This window comes from Macrobrachium nipponense, chromosome 9 (genome assembly GCF_015104395.2).
Source record: "Macrobrachium nipponense isolate FS-2020 chromosome 9, ASM1510439v2, whole genome shotgun sequence".
NCBI classification, from domain to species: Eukaryota; Metazoa; Arthropoda; class Malacostraca; order Decapoda; family Palaemonidae; genus Macrobrachium; species Macrobrachium nipponense.
The window spans coordinates 92,109,879-92,136,212 of NC_061110.1; the positions used below are offsets into that span (position 1 = coordinate 92,109,879).

The window sequence follows — 26,334 nt, forward strand, 5'->3', positions numbered from 1 at the left end:
GGCCGGCCTCTATTCCATAGCGCGACCACCTTCCCGAAAATCGGAAATTATGGCCTTAATTTGTGACTTGGGAGAAGAAACCTTACTTCGAGAGGATAGTAGAGGTCTCTAGGTGTTGCTTCGACGGACGCTGGCTCTTGATTAATACCTATCCTGGGTTACAGGACGTGTTAAAGTACTTTTTCGGGAAGGTGGTCGCGCTACGGTAGAGGTTGGCCATTCGGAATTTTACCCCATATCATGTTGCCAACAGTGACAATCACTGATAAACTTACAGAGCACGAAAATGCAGTGGACATAGTTACAGGGATGCAACTTAAACTAACCTGGGCACTGGGTCCTTACGAAGAGACCCTCCACGTAACCAGATCCATACTTCTAAATGAATATAATATAAATATCACTTAGAACCTCTTTAATTGTCATATACAGCAGTTACGTACTTGGGAAATGGTAAAAGCAAGGTTACTATGAACATTTATGGAATTCAGATCATTTATTAATACTGCTATCACTAATATAATGACGATGCTAATACATAACGAGTACTAATTATTGTCAAAATGTACCACAATATACTCTTATCACTGCTAATGCTAATACCACATTTCTTTTATTAAACCAAATTGTAATGTCGATGTTAGGCACTAGAAAAAATGTCATTTTGATGTTCAAGCAAACCAGCATTGCAATTGCAAAATCAGTATGAAATTGCAGATATTTCTTGAAATAGTCAGTCTTAAGTTATAAGTCATTCTGGGACTTACTATACTCTGTTTTTTTTTCCATCTGTCCACCCGCCAGTGATGTTTGCGTATGGTAACACTATGTCCCGGGCTTTAGATAGTTACATTCAGCTTACATTCAACAATTATAATACCAGATATCCTTTTATTTACCTAAACTTACACATAGCGTAACTATCCTAAGCCCGGGACGCAGTGTTACCATACGCAAACACCAGATGGGTGGACAGATGGAAAAAAACAGAGTATAGTTATTTAGTTAATAATTATCCAGTTTTCTAAGCATATTTCTTTGAAGATTTATTTTTATTAATGTTCTTGCTAATATCCTTTTTCTTTACAGACTCACTCATATCTGAAGGTAAGTTCACTACGATACAAGTAGTGGGTTTTGTTGTTATACTGAATTTTTCATGAATAGAATGGGAAAAGTATTTAAGAAACCTCAATGTCAAATGATAAAATTTTCCATTTTAATTTTTATGGTTTCGATGTATTCCACTCACAACATTTTTTTAAATGATTAAATATTAACAGACTGAGTAAAATATACAAATAGTAGGTATAGTCTTCTAGTTTATGAAGTCTTGCAAAGAGAAGGCTGTATTAAAATGTCTTATTCATCCATTGAAGACGAAACGGTCGAGGTTTGAAATGCAGAGAGGAACGTTTATGGAAATTCTCTCTCTCTCTCTCTCTCTCTCTCTCTCTCTCTCTCTCTCTCTCTCTCTCTCTCTCTCTCTCTCTCTCTCACACACACACACACAAATATATTTCTACTGAAGTGTTTAGTGAATATCATAGAATGCGTGAATCGATTAAAGAAAATGGGAGGGCAGAAAATTAATTAACTATAGAATGAATGCAGTTACAATATAGTCTGCTGGCTCAAAAGACAGCAGTGAGCTGGACGACGTAGAGAGAGAGAGAGAGAGAGAGAGAGAGAGAGAGAGAGAGAGAGAGAGAGAGAGAAAGGAGAAGGAAAGAAAGCAGGTTAGCAGATGGCGCACTTAGTTACGTGACAACGATAAGCTGCAATGCGTGTGTAGTCTGGAGATGGAACCTGGTTAGAAAACTTGCATGGAACGGCCCAAGGCACAACACCGAATTTCGCTGAGTTTTACTTTTGTTGTATTAGACGTCGTGCCTACCTCAACAAATATGTTCCGAGTGAAATTCTTAATTTAGATCCTGAAGAAAGAAAGTATTAGAATCCATTAAAAATGAAATTAGTCGTGAAATAGAACCGTTACACTAAAGATCTTGTTCTAGAAGCCAGCGACATAAAATTCTGTTATGATGGCTTGCCCGTTTGCAAAAGTCTTTGCTCGCGATAGGAGATCAGGCCTATATGTGTATTCCATGTGTATGTGCATGATTTTTTTTTTTCAAATTACGCTTTTATGTAAGCTTGTGCTGAAAATAAAATTTAAATGGGTAGTATTTTTTAAGAAGAGCATTATACGGTAACGTATAACTTCCATTCAAGGAAATATATTTCAGTTTAGGTTAGACCATTATCGATCCCATGGGACTAAGCGTTTGAAAAGTGCAAATCAAAGTTGGATATGGTAATTATGTAGGTGCTGGTCCGTCAAGAATCATAGATTCCAGAAATGGTACTTGATTATGCACAGTTTATAAAGGCTGCTGCGCCGACAATAAACCTATACACGCAACTAACTCTTGCTCGTGACTGGCGCCGCGGTTGGTGTTTTCACAACAGCTGACTCGATCATTTCTCCGATATCAGATTTCGTCACGAACGTGGTAGCATAACAACAACCCGATTTCGTATCTGTCATGGATGACCAAAAATGGTATAATATCATTCGTGACTCGAGGTGCATTTTTTTTCTTCGAGGCAAGGCTCTCCTTATCCTTTGAACTTCATAGTCTCGGTCATGTTTGATTCGCTTACATGACGAAGCGCGTTTGGACAAATCAGATTCCAGTAGACCAATAGAACTCTCTTAGTCTAAGTATTGGCGTAGGTATTTGATAGTCAATTGACTGAGATTGAGTCACAACCAGGGTTTAAAAAGGGAATTAGGCAAGCAACCTTATGCTGCGTCAGAGCATTATAAAGTACAAAAACCACACAGACCTGTTTGGTGTGGTTCTTCGTTGTCTAAAACAGTGTTTTTTGGGATACCTGCCGAGCTGTGCTATAAAAGTGAATGCGTAAAAGGCTAAGAAAAATGCAGGAGTAAAGGTATTCTTTACGTAGAAACTGTTGCAGATAACTCTAGTATACAACTCTAAATTAACTAAACTCAAAGTAGTCATTCCCATGGTCTAGGAAGTGGTCATACTAGCGTACATTTTCAGCAAACGTAAGGCCACCATGTTCCTTGAGATCTTGCTGCTGTAGTACTAACCACAAAAAGACATTTCTCATTTCTCTCAACATAGAATAAGAAAAAGAATGATAAAAATTCAAGGAGTAAATCAATATTCTTGAACAAAAATACCTCCTTATATCAAGTTAGCTTTTAAAGATTGCTAACAAAAAAATATTGTCCCCCAACACTAAACATTTTATTCAAAACATATCACAATTCTCCTTATCTTCCTCCTCCATTACTGGAGATTGCAACTGGAGCAAAGCCAAGTGTCTCTCGCCAAAATGTTATTTTTATTGTTGGTCCTTGCAAGGTTTTATTTTTTACTCATATTTATCGGTTGTGAAATTATGCCTTATATATATACTTTCCTCGTTGCGTACGGATTATATACATGCTCGCAGATACGCCATATATATATATATATATATATATATATATATTGTATATATATATATATATATATATATATACTACATATACCATACATATATACCATACATAGATATATATATATATATATATATAGATATATCTATATACATTATATACTACATATATTATCTATTATCTATATAAATATATATATATTATATATATATATATATATCATACATACATACATACATGCATTCGCTTAATTTCATGACCTCACTTCCTGAAGTTATATTTCGACACCACTTCTTGGTCAACGTGTTGCTGATCTCGAGTTTGGGGCTCTAATTTTGGCGAACTGATGATCCCTCGAGATCTCGGTTCCCGCGAACTTTAAACTCCTCCTAATTTACTTCTTGAACTTCTCGTCTCGAGGAAGGTGGCCGGTATAGAGTTCGTTGGAAAAGGATGCTGGCAGACAGAATCGAAGCATAAGGAGCCAACGACCCAACGAGAATACGGTTAGCATATTTTTCTCTCGGTTCGTCTTGGATTAGTCTTCATAAATTAAGGTTTATTTCATTGTTTACGTAATTTCTCGTGTGTCTGTTCGTTCATTTATGCAGGTTTATTTGTATATTTATATATTCGTCCATTTGGTTGTTTTGGTCGTAAATTCATCTCATTCTTTTTCAAATTAACGTCAAATCATTATTGACCATCAATACGTGCTGTCAGCACAATTCATGCTGTTATTTTTCGCTGATATGTTCGTAGTTTTCACAAGTTTTACTTCTCCCTCGCTCAAAAGTAATTCCTATTCGAAGATGAACGCAAATATAAATGTTAATCCATTAATCAGTCAACATCTTTATCGACTTCATAATCAGACCCCGAACGTAACCAGTTTAATGAAATGTAATATATAGTATACAATTTAGGCCGAAGGTCAAGCGCTAGGAGCTGTTGGGTCATTCAGCGCTGACAGGGAAATTGAGAGTAAAAGGTTTGAATGGTGTAACGGTTGGAAAACCTCAAAGCAGGTGAACAAATATCTGGAGAAGGTCGAGAGTGACTTGGAAGAACGAGAATATGAACGGAGGTACAGTAAAATAGTGGAAAACATAACAGATCCAAGGAAAGCTTTTATTGCTGGGATGAAATGATAATCATCTACAGTAGTATCATAAACTACTAAATGATTTCCGGCTCATCTTAAAGGTCACAATGGCCTCTGAGCACCTCAGTGGTGCGATCGGTATGGTCTTGGCTTGTCACCTCGGTGGCCGCGAGTTCGATTCTCGGGCATTTCCATTGAGGCGTTAGAGATGTGTATTTCTGGTAATAGACGTTCACTCTCGACGTGGTTCCGAAGTCAAGTCAAGTCGTTGGTCCCGTTGCTAAATAACCAATAGTTCCATGCGACGTAAAAACACCATACAAACAAACAGACAATGGCATCTGAGAAAAATGCCAACTTTATCCATAAAAAATATCAAATGGAAAACATAAATCTCTCAGGGAAAGGTCCTTCCTTCCTGGTGGAGGTCCGTAGATGAACCTCAAGAATGATTTAACACAAATAAAACCAAACTTGGGCGAAAAATAAAAGGCGAACAAAGAAAGAATGGGGCCTTTTCCAGCCAAACTGCCTCCACTTACACGTTTGGATCCAGTCCAGAGGAAAGAAGAAGAAGAAGAAGAGAATGGTTTTGGAAGTAGGGCCCATATAAAGAATCGCCAAAGAAGGAAAGGAGCCAAGGTAGCAGTAGAAAAGTTGAATTAATAAAAAGGAAACTGCATCTCACTTTCACATCATCTAACCCCCGTAGGAGGTGGTTTCTGGTGATAGAAGTTTACTCTCGACGTGGTTCGGAAGTCACGTAAAGCCGTTGGACCCGTTGCTGAATAACCACTGGTTCCATGCAACTTAAAAGCACCATACAAACAAACAAACCCGTAGGGGGTTTGGGGTGGGGGGGTTAGTTCCGTCAGGTTATTGTCATCAGGAATTTGTAACAAGGCATCTTCGGGGTCCATGTTTTATGGTATTGGGAGGCTAAGACGTTACACCAAAAAAAAAAGTAGATAAATAAATTACATTTCTCACACCAAGTATATTATCCGTAGGGGGTTAGTGCCGTCAGTGGACCTCATGCGGTACACTGTAGGCATTACTTAAGGTTCTTTGCAGCCTGCATTCGGCCCCTAGCTGCAACCACTTTCGTCCCTTTAGCTGTACCTCCTTTCATATTCTCTTTCTTCCATCTTACATTCCTCAACCCTCTCGTAACACTTGATTCATAGTGCAACTGCTTTGAGGTTTTCCTCCTGTTACACCTTTCAAACCTTTTGCTGTCAATTTCCATTTCAGCGCTGAATAACCTCGTAGGTCCCAGCGCTTGGCCTTTCATTCTTTCTACTATCTATCTTTTCATATTCTCTTTCTTAGCGCCTCAGTGGCGTAATCGGTATGGTCTTGGCCTGCCACCTCGATGGCCGCGAGTTCGATTCTCGGGCATTTCCACTGAGGGGTTAGAGATGAGTGTTTCTGGTGATAGAAGTTCACCCTCGACGTGGTTCGGAAGTCTCGTCAAGCCGTTGGTCCCGTTGCTGAATAACCACTGGTTCCATGCAACGTAAAAACACCATACAAACAATATTCTCTTTCTTTCCATCTTACTTTCCACCCTTTCCGAACAGTTTTTCAGCATTATTTTCAGCTCTAAATTACCTCATAGAACCCAGCACTTGGCCTAAATTTTATGTATTCCAATCCACAAGTTTAATTATTGAGGCAGGTCGAAGATATGACATATAAAGAAAGGATGAAAAGATGCCATTTTTAATCTATCGTAGCATTTAAACGGAGGATTCAGATAAAAATAAAAATAAAATATGAAGAATATTCGTCGTAAAAAAATAATCTGAACTTTGGGAAAAGTTATGAGGCCTGACGACCAACTCTATGTATTTATAATGGCTCCTTTTTTTTTTTTAAGGAAGCCTTTTTGTAAGAAAATCTTTTCGGACGACCCGAAGGAAAGAAAAAACTTGGAACTCTGATCTGGTAAAAAGATTAATGGAGGGAACACACACTCTCTCTCTCTCTCTCTCTCTCTCTCTCTCTCTCTCTCTCTCTCTCTCTCTCTCTAAATGTAATGAATACGTTTCATCCTAAATTTTCGCTTTTTGTGTCGGAAATGGCTGTTTCTCTCTCTCTCTCTCTCTCTCTCTCTCTCTCTCTCTCTCTCTCTCTCTCTCTCTCGAGTAGTGCCATTTTGCTTGGTGAGACGTACCTGTGCACAGTCTGATAAATCAACCGATATCACACGTTTAACATACGACTAGAAAATGAATTATATCTAGAAGTGTTCGTGAATTGTCGGTGATAAGATTAGTGTGAAAATTGTAGGAAAAAGCGTCTACTAAGTTAGTTTATCGAGTGAAGTATTGTAAATTCGATCAGGATGGCAGTAAGCTCCAACTGTGGAAAGAGATGGCAAAATCTTGCTTGCATTGCAGATATGCAATATGATGAGTTAGCAGGAAGGGAGCTGGCATTTCTCATCTATGAGGTCAATAACAGCACTAATCAAAAAGATACAAAAGTATTCATAGACATATTGGAAGGATATGATCCTTCAAACTGGAATAAATCAGCAGAAAATATCATGAAAATAATTGAAGGAGTTCCAAATAAAATTCAAGTGGTCAAGAGACTTATAAAGAAAATTTACATTCATCAACACATTTCGACAAAGAAAATGAATAAGGTGAACATTGTGAATATACTAATTGATGCAATAGGAAAAAGAATGCCTAAAGCATGCAAACTGTGTAAGGTGTGGTATAGCATAGTTAATCCACAAAACCTGATCAGAAAATGTTCTGCAGGCAACATTCCCACGCATCCCCAATGTGCTGAAGTACAGCAAAATACGAGTAAGGATACCAAAGTGTTTTGCTCAACATGTCTCTCATGGATAGACAATGTTATTAAATCAAGACTTAATGTGCAAATAGTAGAGGATGAAGAAGATGAGGAAGAGGAAGAAGAGGAAAACGGAAAAGAAGAAAACAAACTGAAATGACAGAAAAAAATAATGAAAACAAAGAGCAGGACAAAAGTATGGATGCAGAGATACTCATAGATACTACATATGAGGCAATCAAGCAGCATACAGACGAAGAAATAAATTACAACATGACAACACAAAATAAAATCCCGAAAAGGCTTTTCCTAGATCTGCATACTGATGGGAAAGAGCAAGAAAAAATAGAAAAGAAAGACAAACTCTGCACCCTTTTGATAAAAGGGAATTGTAGATTCAGTGAAAGATGTTACTACAAACATCCCAAGGTATGTCACAATTATGAAATCTATGGTAAATGTGCATACCTGGAGGGCTATGAGAATGAATGCTGAGATGTACATCCAGAAATATGCAACAACCTAAAAGAAGGAAAAGGATGTAAGTTCAACAGAAAATGTAAATATATGCACCCTGTAGCCATGAATCAAAATCAATTAAATAATCAATTAAATAATAAAATCCAAAATAGAAAAGAAACAAATAAAGAAAGGAACAAAGAACATGAGGTGAAGAAAAAAAAACAACCCATCACCGCGCTAGGGAGTGTCAGCAAAGAATTTGCAAGCATCAGCTCCAAGATACAGTGCAAGAGACAAGTACTGTATATACGATGCTAGGGGATGGTGCAGATACAGAGAAAATTGCAGATTCATACATAAAATGAATAATTATGATGAAGGAAGATCAAATATATTGGAAAAGTTGGATTTTTTAATGTCAGAATTTCTGGAAATGAAGAAAAGAACAACATACCAGAACAGGAAAGAGACGTGGGAAAATCCTTATTATTACCCATATTAAATGAAGGAGATAACACGCAAACCATCATGGTGATGAATGCGCAGGGTTTAGTTATAGACCCCCTAATACTAAAGAGTTTGACACAAAAATAGGAAAATTGGATGATATATGTAGAAATTACAAGGACTGGACTATTCTCATATCCGGAGACTTTAACTTTCCTTTCGTAGATTGGAAAGAACGAATAGGAGATTGTGGTTGTATTTATACATATAAAAAAGAGAGTAATAGTAGTGCAGAAGATAAGAGATAATTCGAAAAGCTATTAGATATGCTACTAGAATACAACATTCAACAAATAAATCACCTGCCAACAAGAAAGGAAAATACTTTAGACCTAGTATTTGGGAACGAGATGAATTATGTTAAAGAAATAATAGTTTATAATGCGAGTATTTCAGACCATAATGTCATAGAATTAACAGTCCATCCCAAAGCAAGTGAAAACAGAGATAAGCAAGAGATGAAAAAGTGGGAAGGATATGGAAAATACAATTTCTACAGTAAAAATATAAAATGGTCAGATATAAATGAAGAATTAAACAAAAATTGGGATAACATTTTCGTAAATGATGATATACAGGTAAATACAGATATATTATATAAAATATTAGAGAAAATAGCGGATAAATATATACCGAAGAAGAAAAGTAAACATCAATCATGCATACCAAGAGACAGAAGGATCTTGTTCCAGAAAATCAGAAAGTAGAAAAAAGGTCTTGCAAAAGAAAAGAATGCATTGAAAGTGATGGAACTAAAAAATAAGATAGAAAATGCAGAACAAAAGATTATACAATCAAAAGAAAATGAAAAATGGGACTTGGAAGAAAAAACCCTAATAAATATCAAGCAAACCCCCAAACTATTGTACTCATATGCAAAAAAGATGAATAAAAGAAGAATAGAAAAAGGCCCTCTAGGAATTAAAGGAAGGTTAACGAATGAAAAAAAGGAAATATGCAACATATTGGCAGAAAGATATAAGAGAGAATTTACCCCTAGAATCGATAATGAAGATAATGATACAGAAATAAGGGATGAAAATAGTGAATATTTATCAGATATTGTGCAGGCTATTAATGAAATTAAAAATGGAGCAGCAGCAGGGCCTGATGGTGTCCCTGCTATTTTGTTAAAGAAAGTAGTTCTTCTTATCGCAAAGCCCCTAGCAATATTATTAAGGCAAAGTGTAGATACAGGCAAGATTTATGATGAGCACAAATTAGCATATATTACCCCTACTTTCAAAAGTGGATCAAGACTAGAGGCAAGTAATTATAGGCCTGTGAGTCTAACATCACATATGAAAGCGTATGAAAGGGTAATGAAGAAAAATATTATGAAACATTTAATTTAAAAAAAATTTTTAATATAAGACAACATGGTTTTGTATCCGGAAAAAGTACTCAAACCCAACTGTTAGTCCACCGTGAGAACATAATAAAAAATTTGAAAAATGGAAAAGAAACAGATGTGGTTTATCTAGACTTTGCAAAAGCTTTTGACAAGGTAGATCATAATATATTAGCGAAGAAAATTAGAAAACATAATATAGTGGACAAAATAAAATAGGAAGATGGATAAAAGAATTTTTACACAATAGAAAACAGATAGTTATTGAAAACGATGAGAAATCGGATGAAGCTAAAGTAATATCCGGTGTGCCACAAGGTACGATGCTAGCTGCATTGCTGTTTGTTATTATGATTGCAGACATAGACGGTAATGTTAAGGACTAAGTAGTGAGTAGTTTCGCCAATGTCACAAGAATAAGTAGAGAAATTACTTGTGATGAAGATAGGAACACGCTACAAAGAGACCTTTACAAAGTATATGAATGGGCAGAGGTAAATAGGATGGTATTTAACTCTGATAAATTTGAATCAATAAATTATGGAGATAGAGAAGGAAAGCTATATGCATATAGGGGACCTAATAACGAGAAAATCACAAATAAGGAAGCAGTTAAAGCCTTGGTGTGATGATGAATAGGAACATGTTATGCAATGATCAAATAGCAGTTCTATTAGCAAAATGTAAGGCAAAAATGGGAATGTTGTTACGGCACTTCAAAACAAGAAAAGCTGATCACATGATTATGCTTTATAAAATGCATGTTTGTAGTCCACTTGAATATTGCAATATAATATGGTACCCACACTATCAAAAGGATATTGCACAAATAGAGAGTGTACAGTAAGTTCCAAAACTGAGGCGACAAATTTCAGAGAATTTCGTTCAAAATTCACTAACTGGCAACTACAACTCGTAGCTGAAAAAAAACAAAATTTTCAACAGTGAAAGCTCTATCAAACAAAATAAAGCTTACATATGATTCACAAATATCAAATCTATGATATTTATAACAACCATAAGAAAAAATTACGGTAATATTAATTATTTTAAAGTATAGCAATTACTTCAAACTATAGAAACGAAACAATTTGAAATTCTCGTTCAACACAGGATTACCAACATTACCAATGTATATTTCGAGCAATGTGGAAACAAATATTTAATATTATAGTGTATTATCAATTATTTTAGCGAAGATGCATAAAACCATGCAAGTATCAATAGAATGTGAAGGGAAAATCTCCGCGACATTAAACATAATCAACCATGAATGCACCTAGATTCAATGGAGAAGTTGGGGGTGGTTGGTAATTCTGATTCTAGCTTCTAGGACGGAGCATAAAACACCATCTTCGAGAAAGGCTCTAACCTCTGCTGCTACCTTTAGGTGACTAGGCCTAGTTCAGGGCATTGCAAGGCTTACAATGCAGGGCCACTGTCTGTTATTTAGGCAAAGATAAAACCTTCAGGACCGACACCAGGACCTGTCCTTGCACCTGGGAAACAGACTCGCTATATAAAAAATAAGAAAGTCGGTCGCAAGCAACCAGAACACCCATAAAATCACCATCTGGTTAAGTAGGGAGACGACAGACCCCAACCACCCCTTCCCCCCTCTACCTCTACCTCTACCCACAATACTAACTCCACCTTTTTTGACTTCAATCTATTACCTCAAATCTTCGAATCATATCCCAACCGTGAAATTTAAGACTGAATTTGCGTAAGTGGGCGTATCATAAGGGAGTGATATCACCCAAATTCATATTTCCACTGACAACCAGTAATCAGTTCGATCAAGTCAAGTATATTGCATATCAGAAATTTATGAGTTTTTTGGGGATATATATATATATATATATATATATATATATAAAGAATATATAAAAAAAGCACCCGAACATGGACCAATAGGCCTAGTGCTCGATTCCTAAAACAGACCTCTGGTTATTCCTGATAGATAAAAACGTCCTGAGAGAGAGAGAGAGCATAACAGGGGATACTCGAATTAAAATAATGCTCGCCAAGCATATTCACACTCCGGATCGTATGGACAAGAATAGTCTCACTTATGCACTGGCAAAAAAAAAAAAAAAGTGGAAACCTTCCGCATGCAAAAATTTGCACAATCGAGAAATTCCATGAAATTATTAACTAACAAGCTGAAAAATATATTTCCTTGATTCTTGAAATAGGCCTAACCATGTAACCAACGCTAAACGTGCACATAATTGGATTTCGTGTTTTTTTTTTTTACACCAACTTGTCTTATATATATTTCATTTAATCAGATGCTAAACTTCTCTGTGCTTTATCAAAAGAAATCATAATAACTTTCGATATAACGCTATAAAAGAAGAAAGTTAATTTACAAATATTAGGCCAATGCTTTTGCACACGGTTCCTGCTGCCACTCTATGGTGAACACTTCATATCACACTTTGGAAGCCGCAGATGTTTCTTTGGGGAAATTCTTTTTTTTTTTCATTAATAAACAATTACTGAACTAACATTGATCATTCACTGGGGAAATACTTTGTGCGCTTATACAGTTAATCACTGATACGTTTTATCAGATAAATAGGATGACAATAATTGGAATAAAATATACTAACTGGCAACCCCATAAGTTTCTATAGAAGTACGATCAATTCTGAGATTTGTCGCTTCACTTCTGGAACTTACTGTACAAAGGTCCTTTACAGCTATAATAGAAAAAGTTAAGGATCTTGACTACTGGGAAAGAAAGACTACAATTTTTAAAATTATATAGTTTAGAAAGGAGAAGAGAACGCCACATGATAATTCAGGCATGGAAACAGATAGAAGGAATTGCCGAAAACAACATGAAGCTAAAAATATCAGAAAGATAAGGAAAGCACACAGGACATTAATCCACTACGCACCAGCATTGACAATGCACCGTCTATTCAGTGCGTTGCCAGCTCATCTGAGGAATATATGAGGAGTGAGCGTAGATGTGTTTAAGAATAAGATCGACAAATATCTAAGCTGCATCCCAGACCATCCAATATTGGAAGATGCAAAATATACCGGAAGATGCATTAGCAACTGTCTGGTAGACATTAAAGGTGCCTCACACTGAGGGACCTGGGGCAACCCGAACAAGATGTAAGGTCTGTAAGGTAAGGAAAGGAACTCTCTCTCTCTCTCTCTCTCTCTCTCTCTCTCTCTCTCTCTCTAAGTGTAACGAATAAGTTCCATCTTAAATTTTCGCTTTTTCGGTCTGGTAGATGGCTTCTCTCTCCCTCTGTGTGTGTGTGTGTGTGTGTGTGTGCGTGTGTAATGAATAAGTTCCAGCTTAAATTTTCGCTTTTTGTGTCAGGGATCTCTCTCTCAGTGTAACGAATAAGTTCCATCTTAAATTTTCGCTTTTTCGGTCTGGGAAGTAGCTCTCTCTCTCTCTCTCTCTCTCTCTCTCTCTCTCTCTCTCTCTCTCTCTCTCTCTCTCTCTCTCTCTCTCGAATACTGAGTATGCTGTATTTTTATCCCGCACATAAATATGCATGGATCAGCACCAACATGTATATATATATATAGACAAAGCAGTCTTCTATCCGCATTACTCAATACCAGCACCTATAAACAAAGAAGCGAGGCGGGCGCCTTTTATTCGCCTTGCAACGCACAAAAAAAAAAAAAAAAAAAAAACAGGACCATCTATATCCATAATACTTCTTCCTTCTACCATCGGCTTCGAGACCTCCTCCTTTGTTCCTTCTCGTTTGTTAACCAGATCTTCAGAATTACGTTAGAGACCCCATAGCGTAAGTAGCATCATTTATACTTTATTTTGGGCCATTTTCGCCCTTCCAGTACGTATTCATAGAGATGGTGCTTGTACGCAGTTATAAGCGCCTTTCTTAAACCAAGTCGCTTATGCTTCCTACTGGTCATAGTGCCTCAGTGGTGTGGTCGGTACGGTGTTGGCGTACCACCTTGTTGGCCGCGAGTTCGATTCTCGGGCATTCCATTGAGGTGTGAGATATGTGTATTTCTGGTGATAGAAGTTCGCTCTCGACATGGTTCAGAAGCCACGTCAAGCCGTTGGTCCCGTTGCTGAATAACCACTGGTTCCATGCAACGTAAAACCACTATACAAACAAACAAACCTACTGGTCAAGTCCGTGCAAAAGTTGAAGTATGGCTTTCGTATTTCGTGTCCCCTTGCTTTATGTCCTCCTTATCTCGGCGAAAGTCTAAATGAATGGCCGTACCTAGTTCCTCATTGGACGAGTGGGTCGCGTACTCTCCTGTCAATTTAGTAGCCCGAGTTCGCTTCCCGCTTCTACCAACGTGGAACCAGAGGAATTCATTTCTCAATGTGGTTCGGATCCCACAATGAGCTGTAGGTCCCGTTGCTAAGTAACCAATTGGTTCCTAGCCACCTAAAGATATCTAATCCTTCAGGCCAGCCCTAGGAGAGCTGTTAGTCAGCTCAGAGGTCTGGTTAAACTAAGATAGACTTAACATTAACTTTCTGCCAGTTTAGTGGTTGTTTCCATTTAGTTTGCTTTCCTCCGTGTGGGGTTAGTGCCATCAGTGCACCTCATGCAGTACACTGTAGGCATTACTTTGAGGTTCAATGCGGCGTCCCTTGGGCCCCCGTAGCTGCAACCGCATTCATTGCTTTTACTGTACCTTTGCTGATATTCTCTTTCTTCCATCTTACTCTCCACCATCTAACAATTAATTCACTCCACAACTGCTTTGAGGTTTTCTTTCTGCTACGCCTTTCAAAACTTCTTTACCTTCAGTTTAACTTTCAGTACTGAATGACCCCATAGATCCCAGCACTTGTCCTCAAGCCTAAATTACCTAAGGCAAATAGAGCTACGCTTACGTTTTCGAGTATTACATAGTAATTATAATCCTCACTCCTAAACCATTCCGACGACAAGGACCTTGTTCAGCGAAACCAAACAGCAGGGGTCTAATAAAAAGCAAGGCGTGATCCGACCTCCAGCTTACTCTAGTCAAATAGAGCGTTGTTTCACCGACGAAAATAAAAATCAATACGCTATATTTTATGAGAAATAATTGCTCTGTGCTATTTAACATGCACATTTATTTATTATTTACATTTTCATTCTAATTAATAAATCATAGAATATCCTATCATAAAATTCCTGTATCTTTTAACTCGACGCGAAACGCCTTTTAGCAGACATTTTTAGACCTTTCCTACCCCTACCCCTGACAACATCAACAAAGTAGTTCGTAGGCTTACTCCTCTAGTAAGCGAAAATGAGTTAGTAGGGATGGTGTGGTGTGGGGGGGTGGACGGGTTTTAGAAAAGGGGGGGGGGGGGGGGGGGGGGGGGGGGGAGGATAGTGGTAAAAACGTTTCTCCTACACACGAGAATTCTCCGAGTAAACCATTTGTTTTCCTTCTCCCACACGCCGCGCCGTAGAGATAACAAGAGTTGCCAGCTACAACTTTTTCATTCGTTTAAGGACGCTTTTATTATTATTCCACGAATGATGAATGGGGTAACATGTTCCACCAGCTTTGCCCTCGTGGGGATATGATGAGAACTTTATTGAGACGTTTGAACTCTCTCTCTCTCTCTCTCTCTCCTTCTTCTTCTTCGTCTTATTCTTCTTCTTCTTGTCTTCAGATAATTGCATGATATGGGCTTCTAGTTCCTAAAATTTAAATGTAAATTAATTATTTTTTTCCATAAATTATATATATATTATACATTATATATATATATATATATATAGATATATATATATCATATATTATATATATATATATGTGTGTGTGTGTGTGTGTGTGTGTGTGCAGTTGGGCGTATATGTGGATTCAAATAATTTTTAATTTTAATTAACTTAATATTATATTGACACTCAAACAAACACTGAAAAATATCAAGTAAATATCAGGTACAGAGGAATTAATGTATTTACTGAGGTCAAAGGGTAAGACGAAGAAAATACAATAATTGTTGATGCGTCGATTGGTGGAATCTCACTTCAACTTTACTTTTCAAAAAATAAATTTAGTCTCAATACCGTTTCCTCAAGATAATTAAAAAAAACTAGATTCTAACATACCTGGAATATACAATCTTTCATTTTTACGCCAGATTAAGGTCTGATATCCTCGGGTTTTTGCAGTGACCTAACCCTTCAGGGCGAGTCAGAACAATTATTTTTATGAAAATAAAAAAAGCCTGATATGATATATATATATATAATCTATATATATATATATATATATATATATATATATATATATTTCTTACCTGCATCTTAATTCTATGTAGATGAAGATTGTCTACTCCAGTAAAAAAAAAAAAATCCATTGCTATTAGTGTATTAGGAGAGTTTGAATTCATGTTTTTGTTATATATATTTTCCCCCTAAAAAGGGGGGTAAAATATACATTGAGAAAACAAGAATTAAACTTTGTTACAAGAGCCGGCAACTTCTACTTAATATTCTTGACTGTGCCCAATGTACTTATGTAATTCCTCCTCCTCCTCCTCCTCCTTAGTTTCTGAGATTGAATACGAATCAACAACTTGAAACAGTCTGAAAAATTGGCCGCTACGAAGCCCTGGGAAGAACAGCAAGTCCTCTGAGCGCGGTTAAACGCTTATATATACTAGGAGCTGGCTCAAAGGCTTTGCTGAAGACTTTGCCAAAAAGCTGTTTTCAGGAGTTCATGGGATGGTGTGTGTGTGTGTGTGTGTGGCAGCAGCAGTAGTAATAGTAATAGACGGGATTTGCCTATAAAACAGCTCCCTTCTTCGTTCCATTTCTCCTTTGCTTGTTTAATAGTAGTAGAACTAGTTGTAAGAGGGATTTGGCCTTTGAAACGGCTCCCCGTCTCTGTCTATTTCTCCTTATCTTGTGTTTCTTAAATTCGTTAAGATTCGAACACATTTAGTAGTAGTATTGGTAGTAATAGTACAAGGGATTTGCCTCTGAAACGGCTCCCTTTCTCTGTAGTAATAGTAGTAGTTAAGAGGGATTTGCCTCTGAAACGGCTCCCTTTCTGTGTGGTATTAGTAGTAGTAGTTAAGAGGGATTTGCCTCTGAAACGATTCCCTTGTTATTGGTGGCACTCCATTCCCATGCGCTTAAGATAAAGAAGAAGACGGAAAGGCGAAGCTATAATAACGAAAGCGTGCATGGAGAAATCGTGATAAAGATGGGGAAAAAAAAAATGAGATGTAGTGGATTATGGTCCTTCTTGTCATCTTGTCTTCGAACTAATGCACGAAGAGAAACTGAGAAACTGTCATAGACGTTACTAGATGTGTTATATGTGTAAAGTTCTAGACATACATCATTAGGGAAACATTTTCGAAAGTGTTTTAATTCCTGACTATAGTAGTTTCGCATCACCCGTGCACCTGATGTCTAGGGCAGTTCCTTACGACGCTCCTGATTGGCTCTTGGTGAGCCAATGGCAGGGCTGGAAACTCAGTCTCTCGAGAGAGAGTTCACATAGGCAGGATGTATGTTCCACCTCTCCTGAGGGATACGTCTTCCCTCAGGAGAGGTGGAACATAGATCCTACCCATGAGAACTCTCGAGAGAGACTGAGAGTTTCCAGCCCTGCCATTGGCTTATCAGCAGCCAATCAGGAGCGTCATAAGGGACTGGCCTAGGCATCGGATGCGCGGCTGATGTGAATCTAATATAGTTTCGGCTTTATTGCTAAGCCATATTCAGCCCTCAGAAAATGGCCTAGCAATAAAGCCGAAACCTGTCGTCTTAGCCGCTCGGCCTATGCATTGCCTCCATTTGTCCAGATGGGTAGAAACGTTTTATCTTGTAGGGGGATAGTGCCGGTAGTGTACCTCACGTGATGCACTGTAGGCATTACTTAAGGGTCTTTGCAGCGTCCCTTCTGCCCCTAGCTGCAACCTCTTTCATTCCTTTTACTGAACCTCCTTTCATATTCTTTCTTCCATCTGACTTTCCACCCTCTCTAGCAGTTGTTTCATAGTGCAGCTGCTTTGAGGTTTTCCTCCTGTCACACCTTTCAAACTCTCTTACTGTTAATTTCTTTATCGGCGCTGAATAGACTCATAGGTCCCACCGCTTGGTCTTTGTCCTCAATCCTATTCTTGGAGCGTTTGAATTATAAGTCAGTGCTTTGAGGAAAAATGTCTCAGTCAGGAGCGAAACTTTACATATAAATTGGAAGCTGGAAATTGCCAAAGTGAGTCGGAGATCTGTGAAATTTCTTCCGATCGGATTTTTTTTTTTTTTTTTTTTTTAAGCTCGGCTGAGTTTTCGGCCAGATTTGCATAGAAGCCACCGTTTTCTTGCCTGACGAATTCGTTGCTGAATTGAATCGTTGGGATGCATTCGTAATTAGAGAACTGGGCCATTTTTATTCATTTTTTCGAAAGAATGACAAAGGCCAATGCAGAATTTCACTACGTGTCTTTTTTTTTTAAATCGTGGTATCTGCTTCATTACGGATGACTGAAGATTATTACAGATTTTACTTTTGCGTAGTTTTATAAATAACTGCGCAAAAGTAAAATCTTCAACAATATTGGGTCAGCTGTAATTGAGCAGATACCAAGATTAAGAAAAAGAAAGAGCCAAGCAATGACTCCCGTAGCTGTGACGTTGTTTTTACAAAATCTTACCTTTTTATAATCTTAATTAATCAATGAAATTCTTCAATCTTGAATTTACGTCGGAATTTATCGATGACTTGAGGCAAATCGCTCAAGCGAATCATCCGGTAACACGAATTTCAACTTCGCCCTCAAGATTCCTTCCCCCCCCCCCCCCCCATCACCCCACCCCCCAACCCCCACATCCTATCTGGACCGTGCCGCCTCAATACCTCAGAGGAAAAAAGGGGCATCGAAACTTGACCCCAGATAAAGGGAAACTTGTGGGGGGAGCAAAGGGCCCAATATACCACGAGGAAGATGGGATATTAGTTCCAAAACTTCGTCCATCCTCGCGCCGACTTTTCGCGTTGAGTCTTGGAAGGATAAATTCAGGAGGAAGTCGCGGAGTTACTTGTCAAGTCTATTTAGCCTTTGTGGAAGAAGAAGAAGAAGAAGAAGAAGAAGGAAAAGAAGAGAGACGCTGGAGTGAAGGTGTGAAATTTTGGTGACTTAAACCTTACGAATGTTGATGGATTTCTGGCACGATAAAAAAAAAAGAAAAAAAAAACGCGCTTGCGCAGACTATACAAAGACATTAAATATAATAGAACTTTATCGTTACTATACAAAGACATTAAATATCATTAAATTTCTCTTTACTGTACAAAGATATCAAATTTCTCTTTACTATACAGACATTAAGTATAATTGAATTTTATCTTTACTATACAAAGACATTAAATTTCTCTTTACTATACAAAGACATTAAATATCATTAGATTTCTATTTACTGTACAAAGATATTAAATTTCTCTTTACTATACAAAGACGTTAAATTTCTCTTTATTATACAAAGACACTAAATATCATTTAAATTTCTCTTTACTATACAAAGACATTAAATATCAATAGATTTCTCTTTACAAAGACATTAAATTTCTCTTTACTATACAAAGACATTGAATATTATTAAATTTCTCTTTACTATACAAAGACATTAAATTTCTCTTTATTATACAAAGACATTGAATATCATTAAATTTCTCTTTACTGTGCAAAGACATTAGATATCATTATTTAATGAAATCACTCATTACCCACAGTTATTTTCTAAGCGGCTAATCCTCATCTATTTCAAATCAGTTGACTGGTATTATGGAGATTTGCGACACATCCATCAATTTTAGATTAACGAAAAAAAAAAAAAAAATCGAAATTTTGCGAGGTCTGGGATGCGTTCATATCTAAATGTAACTCCCATCGTGATGGGAAGATATTCCCATCATTTCTCAATGTATCTCCTGGGAAGCATTCAGGGGAGGGGCGGGCGGGGGAAGAAGGAATGCTCTCATTTGAGGCACTGTAAGTAAACAAGACTGATTGCAGGCCATTAGTTGCTCTCCTCTCTCTCTCTCTCTCTCCCCTTCATAACACATTCGCACAGTAGATGCATACATAATATATATATATATATATATATATATATATATATATATATATATATAAATGATATTTTGTATCACACCGTGATTCATACAAATAGCGCAGTTTCATATAAAACGATATTTGTAGCTTAATGAATCTATACACACACACACACACACACATATATATATATATATATATATATATATATATATATATATATATGTGTGTGTGTGTGTGTGTGTGTTATCATTATTATTATTATTATTATCATTATTATTATGTAAACGCTGAGTGGCCGAAATTGACCCGGTATCGGCTCAACCACCTGAATGTCATAAAATCAACAATCTCTCTCTCTCTCTCTCTTCTCTCTCCTCTCTCGCTCTCTCTCCTCATCTCTCTTCTCTCTCTCCTCTCTCTCTCTCCTCTCCTCGTCTCTCTCCTCTCTCTCTCCTCTCTCTCTCTCTCTCCTAAGGAGACCCAGCAATTATCGAAGTCCGGTCAGCCGCACAACATCCTACGGCAGGATTTATAGCCCCATGAATCACACTCGTAGGAAAACTATATATTAGTTTAGAGAAAAACCATAAATTACGGTTATTTATCGCCCGTTCGACACCGCGCGCGCAATTTGAAAGGGTCAAGATTTGGCCGCGTTGTTGTCAAAAAAAGAAAAAAAAGAAAAAAAAATCTGCTCTAGCTAAACCTTGCTTAAAAAGAACGGTAAAGGTTATTGCTGTGCAAAAATATGCATTTTTTTTACTTTTTTATTTTTTGTCTGTTGTGGCATTGGATGTTAATTATTCAATATGAGAGGCATTAATATGATAATAATAATAATAATAATAATAATAATAATAATAATAATAATAATAATAATGTGTGGCGCCGTGGAGGAGTTGGTTAGGTCGTCAATAGACTTAAGTAAAGTTAAGCAACATTGGGGCTGGTCAGTCGTTGGATGGGTGACCGCTCAACTCGGCGTTGATTCCTTGGGAAAGGATCTTTACCATAATTTCCTCAGTCTACTCAGCTGTAAATGAGTACCTATCCCTGATGGGGGTAGGGTCCAGCTATGGGTTAAAGAGCAAAACTCAGCAATGATGGAAAGAAATGAAGGAATAAACGACAACGACGTAAATGGAACCTCTGGCAACAGAGGAGCCTCGTCCGGCAACCAGGTATTCAACCCAATTGTAGGGGAAGACGGTCAGGTACTTGGAGGTCGTCATCCAGCAACTGATCACCACAACGACAGTAATCAACAGCCTGAGATTGGAGCTACAGAGGCAAAAAGGAAGAAATGGACAAGAGAAGAAAATAAGGAAATATGGAGATGCTACATCAGAAGCAACCCGACGGAGAGAGGATATAGAAGAAGATTGATCAACATCTGGAATGAGAGGAATAACACCCCCCAAACAGAGCAGAGGCTGGCAGACCAAGTAAGGAACATAAAGAAAAAGAACTGGCTCTCCCCAACAGAAAGAGAAGAACTGGAAAGGGAAATGTCACACGACAACGAATTACACGAAGACGAACTGAGAGACGATGCCACAGAAGACGACAGGGAGGATGAAGTATCAAACAACGACACACGAAGAAACACCGACGAAGTAACAGAGAGGACGGAATGGGTAGAAAAGATTAGACAATGGATGGAGCCAGATACAGAGAGAACAAGATCCCCTCCATGAAAGCCTACAACACCAAGAAATTAAGGGAGAAAACAAGTGAGGTCAATGAAATAATGGGCCTAATACACACCACCAGTATCACAGAAACAAATAACTTGACATATGCAGGAGCAAGATTAGTAGCAGAACTGATGGGGATTCGAACACCAACACCACCGTCACAACCAACCCAACAGAAACCAAAACAGCAACCTCCTTGGAAAAGGCGCCTGGAAAAACAAATCATGGTGATGAGATCTGACTTGAGTAAACTGAAAGAGATGGCAGAAAGAAGGCTAAGAAGCAAGAAAACAAGGGAGGAACTCAACGAGAAATACAAAGTACAAGAGAGGGGACTAAACAACACAATAGAAGATGTAAAACAGAGGCTTAAGGCCAAAGCACACAAGATCCAACGGTACATGAACAGGAATAAAGGATACCAACAGAACAAACTATTCGGAACCAACCAGAAAAGACTATACAGCCAACTAAGAGGGGAAGACAACCACCCAGAAATTCCTGAAGCCGAACCAAGTAAGAGACTATGGGAAAATATATGGAGCAATCCGGTATCACACAACAAACATGCAACATGGCTCCAGGAAGTCAAGGAAGAAGAAACAGGGAGAATAAAACAAAGATTCACAGACATCACGACAGACACAGTCAGACACCAACTAAAGAAAATGCCAAACTGGAAAGCCCCAGGTCCCGATGAAGTCCATGGATACTGGCTCAAAAACTTCAAGGCCCTACACCCACGAATAGCAGAACAACTCCAGCATTGTATCTCAAATCACCAAGCACCCAAATGGATGACCACAGGAAGAACATCCTTAGTACAAAAAGACAAGAGTAAGGGAAATATAGCCAGTAACTACAGGCCTATCACCTGCCTACCAATAATGTGGAAGTTACTAACAGGTATCATCAGTGAAAGGTTATACAACTACCTAGAGGAGACAGAAAGGCTGCAGAAGGAAGTGTAGGGGCACAAAAGACCAGCTCCTGATAGACAAAATGGTAATGAAGAACAGTAGGAGAAGGAAAACCAACCTAAGCATGGCATGGATAGACTATAAGAAAGCCTTCGACATGATACCACACACATGGCTAATAGAATGCCTGAAAATATATGGGGCAGAGGAAAATACCATCAGCTTCCTCAAAAATACAATGCGCAACTGGAATACAATACTTACAAGCTCTGGAATAAGACTAGCAGAGGTTAATATCAGGAGAGGGATCTTCCAGGGCGACTCACTGTCCCCACTACTCTTCGTAGTAGCCATGATTCCCATGACAAAAGTACTACAGAAGATGGATGCCGGGTACCAACTCAAGAAAAGAGGCAACAAAATCAACCATCTGATGTTCATGGACGACATCAAGCTGTATGGTAAGAGCATCAAGGAAATAGATACCCTAATCCAGACTGTAAGGATCAAGGAAATAGATACCCTAATCCAGACTGTAAGGATTGTATCTGGGGACATCAGGATGGAGTTTGGAATAGAAAAATGCACCTTAGTCAACATACAAAAAGGCAAAGTAACGAGAACTGAAGGGATAAAGCTACCAGATGGGAGCAACATCAAACACATAGATGAGACAGGATACAAATACCTGGGAATAATGGAAGGAGGAGATATAAAACACCAAGAGATGAAGGACACGATCAGGAAAGAATATATGCAGAGACTCAAGGCGATACTCAAGTCAAAACTCAACGCTGGAAATATGATAAAAGCCATAAACACATGGGCAGTGCCAGTAATCAGATACAGCGCAGGAATAGTGGAATGGACGAAGGCAGAACTCCGCAGCATTGATCAGAAAACCAGGAAACAAATGACAATACACAAAGCACTACACCCAAGAGCAAATACGGACAGACTTTACATAACACGAAAGGAAGGAGGGAGAGGACTACTAAGTATAGAGGACTGCGTCAACATCGAAAACAGAGCACTGGGGCAATATCTGAAAACCAGTGAAGACGAGTGGCTAAAGAGTGCGTGGGAAGAAGGACTAATAAAAGTAGACGAAGACCCAGAAATATACAGAGACAGGAGAAAGACAGACAGAACAGAGGACTGGCACAACAAACCAATGCACGGACAATACATGAGACAGACTAAAGAACTAGCCAGCGATGACAATTGGCAATGGCTACAGAGGGGAGAGCTTAAGAAGGAAACTGAAGGAATGATAACAGCGGCACAAGATCAGGCCCTAAGAACCAGATATGTTCAAAGTACGATAGACGGAAATAACATCTCTCCCATATGTAGGAAGTGCAATACGAAAAATGAAACCATAAACCACATAGCAAGTGAATGCCCAGCACTTGCACAGAACCAGTACAAAAAGAGGCATGATTCAGTGGCAAAAGCCCTCCACTGGAGCCTGTGCAAGAAACATCAGCTACCTTGCAGTAATAAGTGGTACGAGCACCAACCTGAAGGAGTGATAGAAAACGATCACGCAAAGATCCTCTGGGACTATGGTATCAGAACGGATAGGGTGATACGTGCAAACAGACCAGACGTGACGTTGATTGACAAAGTCATGAAGAAAGTATCACTCATTGATGTCGCAATACCATGGGACACCAGAGTTGAAGAGAAAGAGAGGGAAAAAATGGATAAGTATCAAGATCTGAAAATAGAAATAAGAAGGATATGGGATATGCCAGTGGAAATCGTACCCATAATCATAGGAGCTCTAGGCACGATCCCAAGATCCCTGAAAAGGAATCTAGAAAAACTAGAGGCTGAAGTAGCTCCAGGACTCATGCAGAAGAGTGTGATCCTAGAAACGGCACACATAGTAAGAAAAGTGATGGACTCCTAAGGAGGCAGGATGCAACCCGGAACCCCACACTATAAATACCACCCAGTCGAATTGGAGGACTGTGATAGAGCAAAAAAAAAAAAAAATAATAATAATAATAATAATAAATGTTTTTCGTCTGGATAAGCATTGTCCATTTGTACCATAACAGAAAAAATGACACATTTTGTACAGCGGTAACTCATTATTATTATTTTTATTATTACTATTATTATTATAAACCGACCTGCAACCTTAGTTATAACAGCAAAAATGTTGCAAAAAAAAACACACACAGAAATAAGGAATGCGCAGTGAAAGAGAAATAACAGTAATCACGGCTTTATTGTTTCTTTACAAGAACCTACAGCGCCTCAGTGGCGTGGTCGGCTTGGTCTTGGCCTGTCACCTCGGTGGCCGCGAGTTCGATTCTCGGGCATTCCACTGGGGCATCAGAGATGTGTATTTCCGGTGATAGAAGTTCTCTCTCGACGTGGTTCGGAAGTCACGTAAAGCCGTTGGTTCCGTTGCTGAATAACCACTGGTTCCATGCAACGGAAAAACACCATACAAACAAACAAACAAACAAAGCTGTTTTATGGTCGGTAGCTATGTACGTTAGTATTTGGTCTAATTGTTCAAGAATGGGAGGCGGTTTACGTAATGTCAGTCTGAACATATGCTGGTAATTCAGTCTTGTTTACGTTAATGAAGAAAAAAAAGAAAGACAGAGAGAGAGAGAGAGGGATAATTGAAACGAACAGCCATAACGTTGATCATTTATGTTAATCAGAACCGACATCATTCTCCTCGCGCTGTTATTGCCTTTTGTGTTCCAGGTGCTCGACAGGACACCCTGTTTCTCTGGCACACGACAAGACACGAAAACAAACACGTGAGAAGCCAATAATAACAGCGCACAAACAAGCCCACGGCTTTGTTTTGTATGAATGAATTCGCCTTTTCTTCGCGTTGTCGGGATTATTGACAATTCGAAGTATTCCTGGTGATAGAAGTTCACTCTCGACGTGGTTCGGAAGTCACGTAAAAAGCCGTTGGTCCCGTTGCTGAATAACCACTGGTTCCATGCAACGTAAATACACCTTACAAACAAAACAAACAAACAAATGCTCTGAGAGGCTATAAAATAGATAAATAAATAAGTAAATAAATAAAAATAGTGGTTGCAAAGTTACATACAACTTTTCAGACGGAATTTCATCGGCCACTGGGGAGTATTTTGTATTATTAAGCTTGTTTATACTCTCTCAAATATACACATACACATACAAACACACAGAAGTACACAGCTTATTGCAGTGCGAGTGTGCGTTCGCATATGCTAAGAGTATATAAAACAGTCTCTCTTTCACACTCGTGCACATACATACACATATACACACGCAAACACTCACAGAGGTACACAGAGCTTATTCAAATATACGGTTTGCATATGCAGTGTGCATATGCAACCTTGACATTCGTGATTTATGATAATTCGGGTATAATGTGTGTGTCTGTGTGCAATTAATGACAGACTCATAAAAAGAGAGATGACCTTATGATATCATCTCATTAAATTTTAGATAAAGGTTAATTAACACTGCAATATCAACAGCGAGTCAAACGGAAGTCCATCTGACATTTACCTCAAAGTAAACATAGATGATACACTTAGGTAGACTATAGCGCAAAGGTTTTGAAGCCAAATTAACCCTTATGAACAATTTAAATTTCTCTCTTATGAGAAAGAGACAAGTCTTCAGGCAATGGTCCTCTCCTGGAATCTTTCCCCCTGTTCCCCGTAGAAGTTTAAATCGCCGCTGGAAGACCGAGCCGTAATCCAGTTCCAGAAGCTTTGCCAGTTCGAGTCCAGGAACCGTCTAGAGAGATTCGGCAGTTCCTGTAGATGAAACTTGGGATTCTGGAAATATGGAGAGTCTAGTGTGAAAGTATGAACTCTGTTAGTGGAATTTAAATACTTATATATAAGTCTTATCTTGAATGTAACATTCTTGTCATCTAAGGATTTGTGTGTGTGTGGTTTGTTTA

General features: G+C 38.2%; 1 protein-coding gene across 2 annotated transcripts in view; it reads left to right on the top strand.

Annotated features, from left to right (window-relative positions):
* The window catches only part of LOC135218389 (WD repeat-containing protein 76-like), a 46,549-nt gene that overhangs the window by 654 nt on the left and 19,561 nt on the right, over positions 1-26,334 (top strand). The window contains exon 2 of one of the 2 annotated variants that reach the window (XM_064254683.1): positions 1,090-1,107. The exons of the other annotated variant lie outside the window; for it this stretch is intronic. The gene's annotated coding sequence lies outside the window, so the exon portion shown is untranslated. The remainder of the gene's footprint in view (positions 1-1,089; positions 1,108-26,334) is intronic. 2 annotated transcript variants of the gene reach the window in all.